The sequence below is a fragment of the Plectropomus leopardus genome, chromosome 8 (genome assembly GCF_026936395.1).
Source record: "Plectropomus leopardus strain MGB_pleo_1.0 chromosome 8, ASM2693639v1, whole genome shotgun sequence".
NCBI lineage: Eukaryota > Metazoa > Chordata > Actinopteri > Perciformes > Serranidae > Plectropomus > Plectropomus leopardus.
Window position 1 is genome coordinate 18229308 of NC_142183.1, and position 20103 is coordinate 18249410.

General features: G+C 40.1%; 2 long non-coding RNA genes across 5 annotated transcripts in view; both read right to left on the reverse strand.

Annotated features, from left to right (window-relative positions):
* Positions 1-2735: 2735 nt before the first annotated feature.
* LOC148188887 (uncharacterized) lies at positions 2736-7118 on the reverse strand. The gene is made up of 3 exons (XR_015777257.1): positions 5952-7118; positions 5307-5360; positions 2736-4980 (listed from the first exon to the last, which is right to left on the reverse strand). It is a non-coding gene; the product is annotated as an uncharacterized LOC148188887 (long non-coding RNA).
* Positions 7119-7173: 55 nt separating this feature from the next.
* LOC148188888 (uncharacterized) overlaps positions 7174-20103 on the reverse strand; it is an 82829-nt gene continuing 69899 nt past the window's right edge. Inside the window, exons 3-7 of one of the 4 annotated variants that reach the window (XR_015777260.1) lie at positions 14746-14828; positions 14567-14626; positions 14258-14382; positions 9201-11340; positions 7174-9037 (exon numbers count right to left, since the gene is read on the reverse strand). This is a non-coding gene — a long non-coding RNA (uncharacterized LOC148188888). Of the gene's footprint in view, positions 11341-14257; positions 14383-14566; positions 14627-14745; positions 14829-20103 lie in introns of all 4 variants that reach the window. The other 3 variants (XR_015777259.1, XR_015777261.1, XR_015777258.1) reach the window with 3 other exon arrangements.

Consider the following 20103-nt stretch of genomic DNA (forward strand, 5'->3'; position numbering starts at 1 on the left):
ATTAATGATTGGGCCTTTAAAATGTAGCTCATGGCACCTTTAGAGTCTAAAGGGCACTTTGATGGTTTCTGTTTAGGAAGGGCAGAGTGCTCATCGATCAATTCCAGCATTTTTGATTTGGTTCAACAATGCAAATCAATGAGCTTCCAGTCACAAGCTCGCTCCTCTACTCATTAGACTGTCCAGCCATTATCATATCAGTGTAGGCCATAGACTCTAGGAAGCAGCCTATAAATTTCAGAGGAAAATCAATAGAACACAATAAAGCTTAATTTTAGCCTTTTGGTTCTAGGGTCAAGAAGCAAATGTAAGTTTAAGCTTGGAGTACACAAAAGTGTCTTCTCATTCATGCACCACAGCTGCTCAGAATGTCAACTTTGATTTACTCTAGTCTTACTGTGCATCATCGTCTCTCAGCATCTTCAGGAATACCCCGAGGCCGTCTACTCTACCTGTGACCATTTGGCCTCATATACAGAGAGCTTTGTACATGGCGTTTTATTTTAATTTTTTTTTTTTTTACCTTTTTCTGGCCATTGCTTGTTATACACCTGTACTGTGTATCTATTCATTCATCCATCACTTCATGTGTCTGTCCATCAATCCATCCATGAGCTTTGAAGCCTCAAAGACAAACTCTGCAACAGTTTTGACAGGCCCCTTGGGCCATGTGTCCTACCTGAGGCCCTTCTGCCTTAATGCTTTATCCACTGTTCTCTTATGAATACATACAAGCCCTCAAAGAGCAAACCTCAGCTTACAGTATGGTGCAGGGGTTGATGTTCGCAACAAGAGGACATGACAGCATCTCTCGGCACTGACTCCTAACTCGTGCGACACAAAGAGCCATGTCATGTACCTCGTAACGCGGCAAAGGCTTTCTGGACTCTGTCATCTCGACGCAGCTCCAGCATATGTTCAGTCCCCAATCTCCTTAAGAGAGCTGGCTGTGACCTGCCCCATTACTTTTCCATGGTAATTGGCTAATAACGAGACAGTGACAGTGCAGAGGATGTCCACACTGTCAAAACACATGCATACCCAACTACAACAATCTGCATTTCCAGTAATTACTGCATATTTGAACAGAAAGGACTTTGTGATCTTAACGCTCAGTGCATGTTTCCTTTCTCACACCCTCCATCTCCATGTGCTAACAAGCCAACTTATTGTAAGCCTGCTTAGTTCTCAAGGTGTCGTCTGTTGAAGTGTCAGGAGAACATATAGAGATTGTCAAACAGTACACTCATTTCAAATTGTAATTAAACTGGCCATCAGGTACCTTGAGGCTGTTTAGTCAACAGCAGGGTACTAATTACTATAAGATGACCTTTGGAATAATATCTGGTGAATTATTCATAGTTGAGAAAATTGCTTCGGAGACATGCCAACGACATCCAAGGGACGGCTGAGTGTACACACACAGAAAAGTCCACTCAAAGATTTCAGCCTGGCCATGAAAATGAGGTCAGCAGATGGATGAAACTGTAGCTTTGTTTTTTTTTTCCTGTGCAAGAAAATGAGATGGTTCCGATAAGCCTGAAAGACAAAATGAAATTTTTTTCCAACACAAAGAAAACTCATGTAAAGTTAACGTAAAAGATTTTGGAGAAAGAAGATAGCCTTGTCACAGGGTGGTTTAAAAAGCAATATTATCCTGCTGTGCAAGTTGACACTACTTCACAGAGGACTCAACTCTGCTGGCTGTCAAATAAATCCATGACGATGCCATCATGCCAAGAAAAAAAAAAATACATTTGATCTCAAGCATGCAAAAGGATGTTACAAACACTGGAAACAACTACCCAGAAAAACATAATGAATATTATTTCCTATTTAACCTTTGTTTATCTTTTTTGATACCCCACTGGGATAAAAAATCATCTTTCGAAGATTACAAGGACTATTAAGGAAATGCATGTTTCGTAGAAGAGAGGCGATGACGAGATACAGAAAGAGAAAGAGAGACGAAGCAGTGGCAACATATTTCAACAGATTCCTCCTCCTGCGGTGACTTTCAAAAACCACTAACAGCATCTACTCCCTCATGCTTTCAATGTTTCTGTGGGGTATTCTGCACGGAGAGGGCAGAGGTCCCGAAGAGTTTCTCTCACATCTCTGCTCAACCTTTAGGAACACTTCGGGGAAATTACCCCTGGGACATAGCACACAAATGTTCTCCACACATCTCTGTTCAACATAAATACATAAACAGTGGGGGAAACTAGTCCTCAAAGCTACACATGAAGAAACAACACATTAACTTGATGAGAAATCTGGGCAATATGTGGCTAAATCAGTGCTGCTTAAGGAGTAAAAAAAAGAAGAGGATTAGCTTCATTCAGGTTGGCAGTGACTGTTATGGAGACACAAGCAGTCACCCAATGGACTGAGCACCATGACAATGATGTTAACCATATGGCCAGGCCGTCTGAATAGCCTCATTCAGTATGATCTCTGTTGAGTACTTATGGGAGGTTTTGAATTAGGGTCAGAGAAAGCGCTCTTCACTGCCATCATGGAGGACCCGAATGATTAGTCAAAATTTGGGGTAATTGTTAGTAATTAACATTGACCTTGTCCTCTTGGATATTAGTGAACTAAAGCCATGCCAGAAAATCTCCCCCCGCCATTAGAGAGCTATTACTGATAGGAGACGGTACAGAAAAAAAAAATCTATGCAGCTGGGTGTCTTTATTTCAAAATGCTTATAGCACAATTCTGAGAGCCTGATGTGAAAAGATTTGCAAAGTACAAAAGGCCATGGCCGTTTATACAGTAAGTGTTTCAAAGATGTTACAATAAACTGCAAGATTTTATTTTTTCCATTGTGGTGATACTGTTGTTGCTAAGTAGGCATTTCTGTGGTGTTTCTGCACTGATGTTCGCAGGGATCACAGTATCTGCAGCACAGTACTGGCTGCTCTCCTGTCCTGTTCTCAGCTTTTGAATGAAGTTTCACTTTCTATGTTTTCTTTGTTGGTGAGGAAGCCATCAGGCTAACTTTTTCCTCCGTTCACTTCATACTATTTTTTTTCACAGAGAAACAAAACACTCCCTGGAAGCTAGAGAATTTTTCCTGCTAAGAATTAGATATCAAACGATGAGCAAATCATTTTTTTATGGGGTGGGTCTACACCATAGACTGTATAATAATGGACGTATACCATGACATCATCCACTGGTTTGTGGACTCCGTTTACAAGCCTCGAGTTTGACATTTCCGCAATCAACACCTGGGTGTTTTGGAGCCAGAAGTGACCATATTTGCATGAGAGGGTGGAGCTGTGAAAGCCTGAGGGGTGGATCAGACTCATCGATTGACAGCCTGTCACTCAAGCGCCATCGCTCCTAAATATGTGTAACTTTAAGCCTTTATAAAATGTAAACAGGGGAGTGATCAGGGGAGTTCTGGATTATGTTAACACGTTTAGCACAAAACAATTAAAACTACAGTTGACAAGAACAATACAAAACTTACTTCAAGTCAACCTCCAGTGACCTTCAGTATCTGTATCAAACAGCAAATACATTTGAGGGATGTGCGTTGCAAAGCAAGTTAAGTTTTCTTTTAACATAATGAGGAAATGTTTCTGTTTTATTTGTTTTCTGCCAAAATAAGCAATATTGCAATACAGTACCCACTCGTAGAGGCTAAAGCATAACTTTTTAAATACAGAAAACACAATTTTCTTCCAAGTTTGAAGGGATACTAAGCAGAAATTGTTGGTTATGATTTGCTGTTTTGCCATCAGAAGTGAAAGTGGAAGCCCGATGTCTCATTTGCTATATTTGCTGGGTTTTTCTTCTCCGTTGTGTCCACAATTTTTCTAGTCTCATCTTGGATGGATACAGCTTACGTTCTGGCACCTGATCACTACATATTTATAAAGTTCCGACCTCACCTGCGAGCTGTGTCAAGAAAAGGCTCTGAACACAGCAAAAAAAGAACAAAATAAGGAAACAGGCGGAGGGCAGAGTCTCTGAAGATCAATACACAGCCACACACTTCTAGTGGGTGAGAGGGATCAGTATGAGTTTATACATTGTTTCTTTTTAGAAAAGTCCTGCAGAAGATACCTCAAACCAAAGCGCCTTTGTTGCCTAGACCACCACTGGTTTAACAGGAGGCTAGATGCGATCAAACAGTCCTGCACTTTGTTTGCCATCCACCTGAAAAACCCCTCTGTGATTCCAACATGGTACATAAATGTGTTTCATTAACTCAAAGAAACATCTCTGAATATAATCCATGCAGCAACTACGTTGTCATCTCAAACATAAATAAGAAAACAATTTAGTCATGTACAAAGGGAAATTTTTTGGAGACAGGGTTGCAGATTTCACGGCAATTCATTCATATTTGTTCAAATATTTTACTCAAAACCACAGACATCAACCTCACAGTGGCGCTACAGAAAAGTCATGTGATCACCAAAATCAGACCGGCTCATCCTGCGGGAACCATGAATGAACTGAGAAATTTCATGACAATCATTCAAACAGGTCTGAGATATAGTCTGGACCGAAGTATTGGCCCTACAGACTAACCGTCATTAGCATCCATGATTCAAAAATAAATAAATAAATAAAAATGCATCAGTATAAAAAAAATGTTTGTTACTTTAAAGTCATTAATACCAACTACAACTCTCTTTGATTCTCTCAGGCTTTTCCTGTCTAATAAAAAAAAGAGAATATGTATACAGTGTTAGCTTGCCTGGTAGGTAATAAAGAGAAACGAAGTTCATATCATGCCCCTTTCGCAGTAAGGAAGTACATCAGAGAAACTGCTTTTCCTGCGAGTTCTTTGTGCAAATCTAAAGACAGTATCACAGGGCAGCCACTGTGCCTGACAAGTCTGTTCACGTTCAGCACACACGCAGCTTTTCCTGCAGTTAAGGCAGCGAGTCCCTGAAGCTCTTCCTCCACGGAGTTTATTGTCAGAGTCTCTCCAATGATAGGACGCCTCTCCCTCCTCTTTGAAATCCGGAAGATCAAACAAAACAACAGTGTTGACGCAGGGTGTGTTGTGTTTGTGGTTTGAATATATAATCAATTTCCATGGTTAGAGGTTTTTATTTGTTGTTGCATTGTTGCTAGATTACTAAATGGATAATGAATGTGATAATATGGGCTACCCTACTACACTGTATGCTGAATTTGCCTATGTGTGCTTTCTATCTATCAGCTATACTCAGTGTGTACCTGTTTATTTTGTTCCTGCATAGCATAGATACTTTGTGCCATTAATGGCAATATAAATGCATGCTGTGTGTGGTTTTATTTTTTATCATTTTTCCTACCTTCCAGATCTCCATTGCTCTCTGCTTCTTTCCCCATAAACTGGTGAAAGTCGACTAGTGGAAACAAAAAAACAGACAGCTTTAAGTGAGCAAACAGACTACATACAGTCGTGAAACAGACATTTTTATTCAAAACTGAGATTTTATTCAATGTTAAAACATAATTTTATGACCTTTAGATTCAAGATTCAAAGTGTTTACTGTCATATGCACAGTATGGAAACATGTTTCCCTGTACAATGAAATTCTTACTTTGCTGTCCACAGAATGCCTAACGTGTAGAAACAAATAACACAAGTTTTAAAAAAGCTTTAAGGTACTTGTTGCGTTTACCTGCGAGTTTGAACCAGTGTAAACGTTTTAGCCATGGGCTATTTGGATCTGGAGCAAACAGAGTGGAAAATCGTCCTTGCCTACCAGAGGCCATCACTGAAAACCGGATCCACATACAGCTCAGTGGGCTCAGTATTTGGGCCCTCGCTGGTAAGTTTGTGGAGTCCTCGCGTAAAAGTTTTTACATTGCGCCTCTGCAAATCACTAACCAAACCAGGAGTAGCAGGGATTTAATACACACTACATCTTTGCTGTCGCAGTCGTTTTTTCTGTCTCCAAAACTACCGCCTAACCCAACATGCCCCCACTCACCTCGCCTTCCGGGTGTGACGCTGCCTTCAGCTGACCCAAACCATCGCTGAGCTGGAGGGACGTATCTCCAACCTTTACGCACTCAGGGATGAAGGACTGTTCCGTGTTTCCCTGGTTGAAGTTGGCGCTGCTCCCACCGCAACAACTGAGGCTGAGCTGGACTTCACTATCCCGGCAGACCAGGCAAACTGTCTTTGTCAGGCCGCTTGGTCAAATCCTCCGGCCACCGATCAAAGCCGGCTTCCACTCTCCCTGAGCCGGCTGACAGTCACGTAGCTCACCGCTTCTGGCAGCGAGCCTCCGCTGCTTACTCCTCTAACATCTTTGATTGTTGGTGACTCCATCATTAGATATGTTAAAAACAAAAGTGTCGTGACTCATTGTTTACAGGGTGCGAAAGTTGCTGACGTCATCTGACGGATCCCCTCTCTGCTCCGCAAACACCCAGATGTTCATTACTTATAGTTCACGTTGGCACAAATGACACAAGCAGCAGACTGAAGTTTTAAAGGAGGATTTTAGCCGTGTTTTAACGAGCTTAAACCGTGTTAACTACGTCTTCATTTCAGGCCCGCGTGGAGCGTTTACTCTGCTGCTCTCTTTGAGCACCTGGTTGCAATATGTCTATCACATAACTTGCATTTTACCGACGTTATCCACCCCAGCATCCACGGCACCCGAGCACTTTCAGCAAACATTTTCCACGCAGTTAGCGCAGCCTCACATCACCGACTGACCGCTAATCACTCTACAACAGTGTCGTGCTCGCATCCACGGTCGTGCGACACACCGATCACAAATTGGACTTCTTCCTCCCCAGTGACCCATTCACGTCCTGTCAGGACCAGTAGCTCCCCCCACAGCCCAAATAAAGATCATAACACTCCAGAGAGCCACACTATCTCAGTCAGAATCACTAACAAACCGCATTTTATTTTCTAAATACATGCCGCATTTAAAATAATTTAATTCCAGTAAAACCAGTTCCCATTGCTGGTCATGATCCCCTCGCTTCAAATATTTCAAATGTAACTGTTAACCCATTAGATCTACTGCTTTTAAATCTAGAAAAGGCTTGGGTTTGATGAATTTACATGTCAGAAGCTTATTACAAAAACAATTAAAATGGACCACATTGGTGTTTTAATATCTCAGTGTGAACCTGATTTCCTTGTTATTACTAAATCATGGTTAAAAAAAAAGTATCAGCCATGCAAAAGCAGCTATTAATAACTATCATTTATTTAGAAATGACAGGGTGGGCAAGGGAAGTGGTGTGGCTGTCTATGTCAAATCCAGATTCCCAGTTGCAGTTTTACGTTATCTCACTTCTTAAATTATTTGATTTTATTGCCCTAAAAGTTGAACTTGGTCCCAATAATCCCCTCATAGTTGTAGGTGTATATAAGCAGCCATCAGCCAGAGCTGAAGCCTTGGTTAAGTTGACTGAACTTCTGTCACCTTTTCTATCCTCCATGATAGTCATCTTGGGTGATTTCAACCTCGACTGGTTTTATCTGTTTCAAACAAGCTCAAAGATATTTGCAGTGATATAAATCTGACAGTTAATTTCTGAACCTACACAATCAAACCCACATATTTCAAAATCCAGCCTACTTGATATTATTCTGTGTAACAAATCTGATAAATACATCATCAGTGGTGTATTTGACCCAGGGATAAGTGACCATTGTCTTATTGGTTGCATCAGAGATGTGACCATTAAGAACTTATCCTCCCTTATGAAAATTAGAAGGAATCTCAAAAAAAAACCCTCAATAATCAAGCTTTCCTGCATGACTTCTATCACAGCAACCTATCTGCCGTTACCAAAATCCCAGATGCAGATCTAGCTTTAAATCATTCTACTAATGTTTTTAATTCAGTTGCTGAGCGGCATGCCCCCTTTAAGAAATATAGGGTAAAAGTTAGATCCAGCCCATGGTTTACCACTGACCTAGCTGATCTCGTTAACTGTAGAAATAAAGTTTGGGCTAAAGACGGTCTAAAAACCCCTCCCACTGGCTTGCATTCAAACATTTCAGGAACTGCTGTACTACTGCACTAAGAAAGGCTAAATTTGACTACTACATACATACTTTTGAATCTGAATAGTTGAATCTGTTTTGTTTTTCACATAACACATTGTTTTGTCACATAACCTGGGTACTTGGTCACAGAATAGCTTGTTACTTCACGTTCCCTTAAATCAGAACTGAACTAGGAAAAATGTCATTCTCGTACAGTGCACCTTATACATAGAATAATTTGCAAACGGACTTAATTGCGTGTAAATGTTTTTAATTATTATTTCTACATTTTACCATATTGTTGTCCTGTATTTCCATTTTTAGCTATTTACATTGCTATTATTGTTTGTTGTTTTGTATGATTCTGTCTCTACCGTCTTTTGATTGCTTATGCTTTAAATGCCTTGTTCACGCTCGGCATCATTGAAAATGAGGGTCTCCCTCACTGATTTCCAGAGTCTTAAATAAAGGTTTGAATGAAATGCACAAAAACCAATGATTATCAAGACAGTCTAAAATAAGTAAAGTAAACTAAAACAAAGTGGACAGTAACAGTGTAAAATATGTGTGATTTTTAGTAGGTGGCCAAAAGCAGTTGTATAGTCCTTTAATCCATTTCCAATGCAGTATTATTCTAGCCAATCAACCTTTACTTTCAAGAACATCTATTGAACAATGGCAAGCGAAAGCATGGTGGGATGAAAAGAAAGAAGCGACAGGGAAAATCAATATAGCAATTATGTGTGCAGATAATGGACATCAAGGTGTTATTTGGAGTGACCGAAAAGAAGAGGTGACATAAAGCCAATTCAAATAGTGCAAACATTTCATTGTCTCACATCTGGCGCTTCTGGCATGGATTTAGTGTCATCGGGCTCTGGAAAACCAACAGCGTTTTTCTTTTTTGGTTGTTGTTGTTGTTCTCCTGCATCGCCACAGCTGAATTAGCATTGTTTAGCACTATCTAATCACTGGGCTCTTCTTTATGTTCGCACACAATCACCAGCCTCTGTTAGAACTCCGTTAGCTATTACGCTTTTATCGGCCGCCCAAACCCTGAAAACACAAGCAACAAACAGCGATTAGCTAATTGAGATCACAGACAACAAAACCCACACACACACACACACACACAAAGAGAGAGTAACATGGGACAGTGCAGAGAGAAGGACAGACAAACGCACACATACACACACACACCCCCCCCCATGCTTTTTACCTGCTCAAAAGAGGTCACCTCCAGCTCTGTCAAGCTTTGCAGGTGGGTCAGAGATCTGGATTTGATAACTGGAGGGAGTTTAGAGAGCAGACATTTGACAAGCATGACAATGCTCTGACAGCCCTCATTGGGCCATGATTAATGACTGACATCCCTGTCGCCTGTCTCGTACAGAATGCAAATGCATCGCTGGGAGAAAATTACCCTAATGTGGCCCGTAATTGGATGCTGGAAGTATCGCGTAAAAGCAAGAATGCGACAGGGATTCTTTTTTTGTCCAGAAACAAGGCTTTATCATAGAGAACAGCACACAGATGATGAGAGAGATGCTGCAGCATGATTGAAAATGACCGCCAGCAAATCCCTCTCATTTGTAGTAACACACTGACATTTAGCAGTGAGTCAAGGATGAGCGGAGTCGATGTTTGGTGTCTTGGGTTGAAAAGTCATTCCTGAGCTGGCTCCCTCACTTCATGCAATAGTCATTTTGCCTTTTCACTGTTTGGTCAGATGTCACCGAGTTAGGGCCGCAGTTTTAAACCAGCGATTGTACCATAGATGAGAACAACCGTGTCAACACATTTTTTTAAATTAACTCTGTTTGTACCATGTAAAAAAAATGAGTACCGAGTTTATTAGCATTTTTGCAAAAGGCTTGACACTGAGTAGGTGCTCCAGGTGCTTCTTTCAAACAGCTGGCATCACATTTTAATGAATATGCATAAAGGATATCATGCGCTGACATTTGTCATTGAGCGTTTTGACTGGAACCGCAAGTTCCCTTTACCTCCTCAAGGGCACTGACTTCCAATGCGATGGTGCTGCTAGACAAACAAAAGTTTAGAGCCAATCAAATGTGAATATTCACAAACACAATATTTGGTTTCTATGGAAGCTCTGGGTTTTTTTTCTACATCCTTCATACCCGTACCACAGTGCAAAAACATGTTAGTTGCTGCGGTGCTCTTTCACTGTGTTGAGCTGTGATGTGGCTCCATTCAGCTATTCAGCAACACCTCGCCGAACGCTATATCAAGTGAGCAGGAGCTTAAATGAAAGGAGTGAATTAAAAGCACAGATACTTTCATTTAACTCTGATTGCTCTAAGTGCTTCCACTGAAGGACATATGTCCATTTTGACACGCAGCTTGACTGTGAGATAATATTTACATTTAGAGTAATAAAAGCTTGTATTGATGTTATTAAACATTTGAAGAGGAATCAATTTGTCATATTTTTGATATGATTGCTCTCTCGGAGTGTGTTTATTGAAATAAGGCCAAAAATGACACCGAGCAAAATCAGTGCAAACTTCTGTCATGATTTGTCTTTGATCGTCTCATTTGTAATTAAAAAGCAAACTGTAAACTATGAAAGCCACCGGGAGGAGAAGGGGGAATAAATGTCACAAAACGACCTGGTGATGCTGTTGGGGGTAGGAGGAGGAGGAGGGGAGGAGGACTTCCATGACACTCTCCCTCTGGTGGGAATAAGTGTCAAAACGTAATGCTGCTTTTTAAAACAGCTGCAATTACAAAGACAAACAATTATGAAAAATTAAGGAAAAAACATTAGACACGGAGTAATGAGCAAACTTGATATTCTGTATGTGTTATTGCTAAAAGCAGGCGAGGCTGTATGTCTCTTGTGAAGTTTCTCATTATCTTGATTGTATAATAGATATAATCAAGCAACAATGTCCAATTAGGAGTGCATAGGCATGCCTCTGTCTAAAAAATGGAGGGGAAAACTAACAATTGACACTGTAAATTTGTTTTTATGAAACATTGGGGGTTGTTTCCACATCAGAGCGATATTGATGAATCGCAGGGCTTAAAAGAAGAAAAAAAAGGGAGCTTTGACGTATATCTGTGATATGATGGAGGCTGTGAGATGTGAACAAACAGTCCTTTCCAGGTGGTTTGAGTGATTGCCTAATCCCCTGTAGCTAGATGATTGCAGAGCAAGGTCAGTTTGAAGGCTCAGACTGATTGAGTGCTGTCTGTGGTCGGGGGCTCGCTCCAGCCTCTGATGCCATTAGATGGACAGCGGCTGAAGATTCACTCTGGAGTTTTTCAACGCTTGAACCGAACCTGTCCAAACTGAATGACACTGCTGTGCCAGTAATCATCAGGGAATACTGGGGAGGAACAACATACACAACAATCATCAGGGCTGCGTTATTGTTAATAATCAGGAGGAAAGACTGTTTTTTAAATTGTAATCAGAAACAGAGAGTTGGTTGTAATTTAAAGGGATAGTTCAGATTTTTGGGGTTGTATGGGGTACTTATCCATGGACAGTATGTTACAAACAGTACATGTCAGTTGGCACACCCCCAGTTTGGAGAAACAGGCTGAAGTCTGACATGAAAGCCAAGCATTGTACTGCTGTGGAGGGGTCAGCAACAACATGTATTTTAGCTTTCTAATAAAATCAATATCAGTTAAAGTGAACTATATATACAGTGCCCCGGGGACTGCGTTTTTCTGCAGGGCGACACAGATGTTAACATTGCCCTGGTTCTCTTGTCAAAAAGACCATACGTTTTTTCCATTTCATTTTAGATTATAGTAGAAAATAAGCTCTGTGGCAAACAAATGCTTATGATACTTACACGTCTACCACTTTTATGACTTGAAGCCTAAATGCAATCACCAGAAGTAAAAAGTTAATGTTAGGCTATAAACAAACTACCACACGGTCACATCACCACCACAACAACGCTGTAAAGCCATGTCCAGCTTGACTTGCCATGATGACGTTCTGTCATGTAATTTAGCATTTTTAAATACACATGAAAGCTTCAAAGTTCATGAGTGGGGTATTTACTAATGGATTTTATGTTGCTTAACACATGGAAATCTTTTAAGGTTGTGTTAACCACAGACCTTATTTCAATCATTTAACCAATTAAAAACAAAACAATGACTTTGAGAAGGGGAAGCTGGGAATGCTAAAATGCTAACTAATTCCTGGTCCACTTTATTGAGAGTATTTCTACTACTTTAATGTCAAACAATAATCTCCAATAGAAAAATGAAGCAAATATATTGTTCTCATCAAGGCCAGATTCCACTGAGAAAGATAATGATTTAATAATGCTGAACACAAGAGCTGCTGGTCTACTGCTGCCATAAATCTTTTTTTTTTTTTTAAGTTTGTGTTATTGTGTGATTTAGGTGTTTAAAATAGTTAGTTCAGATTCACCAAAATCACTCAATAACACAAATTAACTAACTGACTGAAGCAGCCATTGACCAACAGCTCCTGTGTTCAGCAAGCTAAAATAACGTTTTTTGTCAATGGAGTCTGGTGGTTTTGACAAGAGCATAGATGGGAAACTGAATCTGTTCATTTGGTGAGGATTATCAGTCATCCAGGTCACGGATATTTTAAGTGCTATATTAATGGAAAGTGAACTTGCTTGCAAGCAAGTCCACTTTCCTCCAATATAGCACTTAATAGCTTCTGCATTGCAACTGACAGAAATGTCAAGCTGTAAAAATGCTCTCAATATAGCATGCACTTAAACTGATATTTACCTTTTTGAGGTGGCTAAAATACGTTTTCTTGCTGACCCCAATCCATAGCAGTACTTTGTAGTGTCAAACTCCTGCCTGCTTCTCCAAACTGGGGGCAAGCCGACTGACATGTACTGTATGTAATACACTGTCGGATAAGTACCCCATATAACCCCACTTCAAAAAAACGCAGCTATCCCTTTAAGATTCACAACATTCTCTGAGTATTTCAAACTCTGTCTTACTGTGTTGTTGTTTTCATGCTTTTTATATACGTTCTATCACCCTCTCTAAAGTGCCGCGTTGAAAAATACAAGTTATCAACCATGTTATCATCCCCAACTGCCTTCTCCTAGTTCTGCATGATTTTCATTTGCATGACTTCAAATATCAACTGTTTTCTGCTAAACAAATCCTGTTGTCACTGTTGTCAAGCTGCATCTTGTACCTCATCGACACCCATTTATTTCTCAAGCTGTCATTTTGTTACTAAACTGGGTATGAGGCAAAAAAACTCAGCATTTCCTGGGGCTGCAATTGGATCACCCCCTACCGCTATGTACATTCAAATACCGAGGGAAAGTGCTGTTCTGTATATCAAACTCCACGAGTCTGCAGCAGAAATCCTTTGTGCGGACATCTCTGTGACAGCTCCTTGGCAACTTGTACGCCTGTGTGCCACAAGCTCCCTAAGCTGACTGTTTGGATCAAGTGGGAAGAGGCAGCAATCCCAAAGAGAACAAAATAGCAGATCCCAGCAGCTTTCACAGCCGATGCTATGAGATTTACTAGACTAGAGGGGGGGGTGCAAAAGTGAGTGTGTGTGTGTGTGTGTGTGTGATGGGGAGGAGCATAGATGTACTTTGAAATCTTTTGAAATGTCAGACAAATAAGAGTCACAAGAGGCATTATGTTTCCATAATGATGATGCAGTGAAGCTTAAGTATAGCGTCAACATGCAAATGGGTAAGATAATAAAACTGTGACATTTTTTTTTATTCTTTTGAAAGGCTTAAGGAATGGATGAAAGCCTTTTTCCCCTTTTACCATGTGCACTTTGAAGTGTCAAGCTTATCAACTGTCGCAAATTAACAACACATTTATACTCAAAGTAAATATGTTATATTTTTACAATTAAGTTCAAAAGGTAAATAAAAATATTTTGTTCGTACTTAATATGACTAACTGATGTCAAATATTAGCTTCAAAGGTGCAGTGTGTGAGACCGAGGGAGATTTAGCGGCATCTACTGGTGAGGATTGCAGATTGCAACCAGCTGAAACTTTGCCGTTAGATTTCCTTCAGCGTTCATTGTTTAGGAGGTTTTTTTTACTGTGAAACAAATTTTCTGCAGAGGTCTCTTCCTCTCTAAAATAAACAGATCAGGTAATTAAAACCTGTAAAAAAAAAATTAGCAGTTTCACCTTACAAATCAATTTCACTGATTCATTTCAGCACATGGCAGACGGGCCGCTAACCAAGCACCGGCTAATGTGTGCTCACTATAACTGTATAAAAACTGGACATACCTACCGAGACCTCATCCATTGTCCACAGTTTGTTGACTCCGGTTCTAAAGCCTTCAGTTCAGCATCTCGGCAGTTGCCATCTTGGTTATTTGCAGCCAGAAGGGACCATAATTGGGTGAGAGGCTGGAGCTGTGGAGAAGGAGGGGTGGATCTGAATGAAACGCGAGGACAGTATTGTCCGACAACCTGTCACTCAAAGTGACGCTCTTAATTATGCACAATATTTCACGTTACAAATCACAGTTTTTTTTCTGACAGTGCTCCACATGTTAGAAACAGGACACTAGTCTAGAACCTACTAATGTGTGCTCACCTTTTTGAGAGTTCTGCCAAAGTCTTCCCCTTAAAAACAAACAGGCCAGGTGATTAAAACCTATAAAAACACAAAATAAAGTAGTTTCAGGATAAGAAAAACTGTCTTTTTCAATGGTCACATAATGAAAGGGGCTGCTGACTATGGTGGCTGTGTAAAAACTCAAAAAATGGTCCTACCTTGAGCCAGCGTTTGGGTTGTCCATTCTAGGCTACTGCTGAAACTGCAACATGGCAGACTCTGTGAACAAGGATGCCTCATACTAAGCGAACAAAAACATAATGATTCTTATTATCAGGTAATTACACACTAAAGAAAACAGACTCATTATATTATATTACATATCTGCCAATATATCCCCTAAGATTTTACACCCTGGACTTTTAAATTGTGTATTATTAAATTAAATATGGCATGATTAAAAATTTTTTTTCATTTCCAGAATTTTATAAGGCATATGCTGTAGGCGTACTTTGTGATAACTTATCTTTGACTAAATAAACAAAAACACTAAATCCAAAACTTTTTCCCATTTGTCGCCCAAATACAGATGAAATCAAAGATGGTTTTGAGAATACACAGCTTTGTTTGCATTCCATTTTTCATCTCTGCGCCCTCACATAATCCCCTAAACCACACACAGGTCCGCTTTCCACTGCTGATTCCCGGGCTACTGAGCTTTAAAGAAACGGGCAGAATTGGTTCCAGTCCGGTGGACACTCCACATCATTTAATGTATTCCAGTCTATTACCACTTTTGTTCTGACACCTCATTTTTTTCCACCAATATATGAGGGGGTCATTCAATAACTGACACCTCTCTTCCATACCGTAGTCACATCTCTGTTGCTGTTTGAGCATGTGTCACAGCTGAGAGGCCTGAATTTCAAGAGATAGATTTGCTGACAGAGACATCTCATCACTCCTTGGGCTGCGGCTCGCGTAGGAAATGCTGCACTGTAAAGGTGCAGTAGCCTTGTCACTTTCATCTGAGGTAATTGATCACAGCAGACAACAGCTGATGTGTGCAAGTCAATCGTAGGGGGCAAAAGGATGCTGCTTATTCAGATAAAAGATCTCAAGCATCGTAACCAGTCACTCTCACTGATAGGTTGGCATCATTATGGACAGGAAATCAACCTGGCAGGTTTGCTCTTCAGAAATATAGTTAACATTTTGGCAAAATATGACCATACATACAGCATAAGTCTTCAGCTTCAACATTTCCAACCAGTTAACAATTTCATCTCTCCGTTAGGGCACAAAATCCCTCACCACACTCGACAGGCTGCCCATATGATGCACTGGAAGAGAGGCGTCTAGCTGTCATAGTGCAGGTGCACTGGGAAAAACATTCTGACTTAAAAAAAAAAAACAAGCATACCCTGGGACTTCTCAAATGCCACTTAACATTCAAGTGCTTCGTGATTCATTAGTAGCCCAGCAGACTGGTTAGATGGAAGCATCTGTTATCTGGTTCCAGTCCTTATGCCATCAATGTCACAAATAATCACATACAACAGGTGGTTTTTACAGCTACAGGTACTTGAACATCCAGCCTGCTGCATTACCTTCCATTATTCTCTATTCATTATTTATACATCAAGTGTTTCCCGTTTTTAAGATTACAAATACAAATGAGGTGTATTTTTTATTAATGTTATTTAAAGAGTGTTTAGCTGTAAAGTTTGAATTTATTTTTAATAGATTTTTAAGTACAGAAGTCAGCAAACTGCCCAAGGCTTGCTACTGGAACTGTTATTGACAGACAAAGTTACAATTAATGGATCTTCAGGATTGCAAAACAGTGACAGATGTATCATAAAAGAACATGACAGGTCATCATGCACGCATCACTTAAGGCCTCAAACAGAAACCATGCGATTGACGATTGCATGATAGGGCTCTCTTTTAAAAAATAAGGCTGTAAATATTTGATATTTTTCTTGTCAACAAAACTCGAAAAGACCGAAACTAACAATGAACTGATGCTACCAGCAAGTACTGTCTGTGTATCCAAGGTCTGTTACATTTAATCCTCCACAGAGCTGCTTTGTTGCTCACAAACTATTAAAAATGTATCAGCGAGATGGGATAACATGTCTCTTTATTACAATGAATGGTCATTTATTTCAAATCAGTCCCATATGAGCCCAGTCACCAGAATAAAATGCAGTTGTTTGCAAATCATAGATCTGTTACATTTGCACATTTCATACCTATCAATGTTTCTAAAGTGATATAGTATGTAAGCTCACTGTTTGAGGTGGAGGGAATGGTGGATGGCATGACACCAAAGCACGATACCTGCTTAACAGCCGGTTGTTTTTTAGCGAGTTGTCGCCGTGTTTCCAACATATTTATTATAGCCATGAAAAATCGAGAGATGAGGGGGATGTTAAATAGCATGGTACAAAGGCGAAACACCTGCTACGCTGCACACCATTGTTTGCAACAAGAAAACCACAAACCACTTGTTTAAGGGAATTATTGCTGTGTTTCCAACAGCATTTTAGCCACCAAATGTGGGTGTTTTTTTAGCGACCAATTTCTGTGTTCCTTCTTTCAAATAGTGCTACGAAAAGCATTTGCTTTTACAAAGAGATCACTGCGTCTCCTTCTGTGATATGAAAAGCGGCAAACAGGATAGTGCCAGCGATAGCAGGTGTTTTGCAAAAACATGATCATTTCCTTATCATAACAGAGTGTTTATTTTTTTAATCATGTTAATCAGCGTTGTTGAAATCTAAAGAAATGTGAAGTTTCAACATATCTGCCACATAATAATGTACAAATGTAACATTTATGTGGTTTACAGAAACATACCATAACAGCATTTATTCTGGCGACTGGGTTTCCTAGATACACCATCCTGCTGCTGTAAACTGTACTATAGATCTACAAATGAGTATTAATCCACCGATGAAAGTAGTTCCCAGCAAATGTATTATTTGCACAGCTGTTCTGGAAAGTAACTGTCTTGGAACTATATAGTTGTGATCTGTTTTAAAAGATGCATCTTCAGTAGGATTTGGTTGGTTTGGAGTCGAGTCCCACAGACCGGGAGTCATAAAATATTGAGAGACAGAACAGCGAACAATGTTTGTTTTGGTCTTTTTATGGGATTTGTTGACAGGAACAAAATAAAGAATATTGCCTGCACTATCGTTTAAAGGCACAATCTCCACAAAAGTACCATGAGCTGAGTTTAGTTAAGTCAATGAGGGTGTACTTAAGCACACCGCCAATGATAGGTTGCTCACTATCATAAACAGCACTATAATTCAAAGCTATTCAATGCAAAAATCACAATGGTTTTTTTTTTCAGAAAATGTAGTCCAGAACAACACAAAATATGGCCTAAAAACACCTCCCAAACACAGTCTCAACAAAAACAAAATACGGAATATAAAATTCAGTAAACAGCATAATTCAATATGCACTCTCTTGGTTGTGTTGATTGATGGTGTAATGTTTAATTCTGCATGGTACAACATTGAGGAAACAAACACATATCTAATTCGTAATACCCACCCAAGCTAGTAGAGCAGTTTGTTATTTATTTAATGTTTATTTACACACGCAGGGTTGGCTGATCATACGAGCTCTTTCCCATCAACACACAGCCCCTCACTCTCCATCACAAACACTCAAGTTTATGATTTTGTAGTACTGAGGCCATCCATGAAGAAGTGGACAGTTTGCCACAGATAGTTCAGTTTATTTATTTGCACAGTAATATAAAAAAAAAACCAAAAACAAAAAAAACCATGCAATAGAATGGGCAGTAATTTTACTACTGGAGAGGAAGCAAGACTGAAAGGCTTATTTAGAGTGCTCCCCTGTTTAAACAAATAAAAATGGACATTATTACTCATTAAAAACAAAACAAGTTAACATAAATAAAACAACGAACAGATAATACAAAAAAAATCTAAGTACACACTACAAGAAACACAAAAGAAATTAAAGAAATTAAAGAAAAAAAATGTTACTTTTACAAAGTAGCCCTGACACAGGTTGAATTGGAGGGTTCCAACCCATCTCGACACATCCCTCCTGCCAAGAAAAGTCATCATAATTACCAGAGGCTGTGAACTTGACACTCGTCCCCTTTTGAATGGGGGAAATGATGGAAGTAAGAATGGATGTGGAAGTCTCCTGTGGACATAATCACACCATCTTCAGAACCCAAAAATTATTGTGAGAACACACAACAGGGAGCATCTGGAAAGGCACGGAGAGCTCTGCTGAAATGGGAAGCAGGAATCAGGTTTGACATTAGGTGGATGATCCGTACTACTGAAGACTTTCAGCCGTTTTCTCAGAAGAATTAGACAAAGGAGGATGATTCTGGTTAATTTGTGACATTGGTTAAATTGGATACTTTGCTGATTTTCACCCAGCTTTGTGTCATGACAATGTGGTGAATTTCTGTAAATGCACGTCCCTCCATTTTACAAACACCGAGGTCTCTGGGTTATCGCTCTCTCTCAGGCTCTATGACTGTTAATTAAACTACAGATTGTACTTATTCGTATGTCCAACAACAAAGAGTAGAGAAGTGGACTGAGCGAGAGACCCACCCCTCTTGTCCTATTTCTTTCCTAAAATGTCCTCAGAACTTAACACATTTAGTACAATGTTTGAACATTATACAAAAATGTGTTTACAGGAAATGGGCGCCATACTGTTTCCTGTATTGTAAAAACAGATGGTGAAAAATCAGATCAAGCAGTAAAACTAAGCAGAGCTGATCTATTATGAAACAAGAATCTGTTACTATCTGCCTGTTTCTCCCCTGTGATGTTTTCAGAAGATATTTTGGTCTACCCTTCAGCTGTTAATACCAACACATTTTAATGCGCTTTGTAAGCTTCAGCATCTACATATTATGCTCCAGGTATTCTCCTGCATCTGCTGTAGACGTTTTCAGGATGCCGCAACCAACGCCACAATGTCAGCAAAACATATGGTTAGGATTAGGCATCATTTACACGCTGCCCCAGGGTTCTATCCTCCGTTAGCATAATGTGTCATTGTTTTGTAGATGATAAATTTGACCTTGATCAAAGGCAAGGGTAAGGTTTCGGAAAAAACATCATGGTTTGGCTCTTAATTCATACAGGGAGTGAACAGCAGACTACTGGGTGAAAGTCTGGTGTTTGTTGGACCCATCCAGTGCCTATCCCACCTGCCTGCCTAGTAGGGACCCTCGCACTCAACCTGATGCTGTCTGGTGGTGTATCATAAGGCCGTGACTGCTGTGTTAACAACTGATGCCACCCGTGTGTGTATCACGCAGCTGCACCAGGTGCTGTCTGACGAACCAGCAGCGTATAGTGCCGCAAAAGGTTCCGTCCGGCCGCATTACAAACTGACGCCACATGGTGTCATATAATACCGCCGCAAAAAGGCAAAATGAGGACAGACTGGTTATACAAGATCATATGTTATCAGCCTACTGTCATATTGCTCCCTGTGTCATAACAGCCAGGCTCACATTGTGTCACCCACCAGCAGGAGCGGTTATTGGT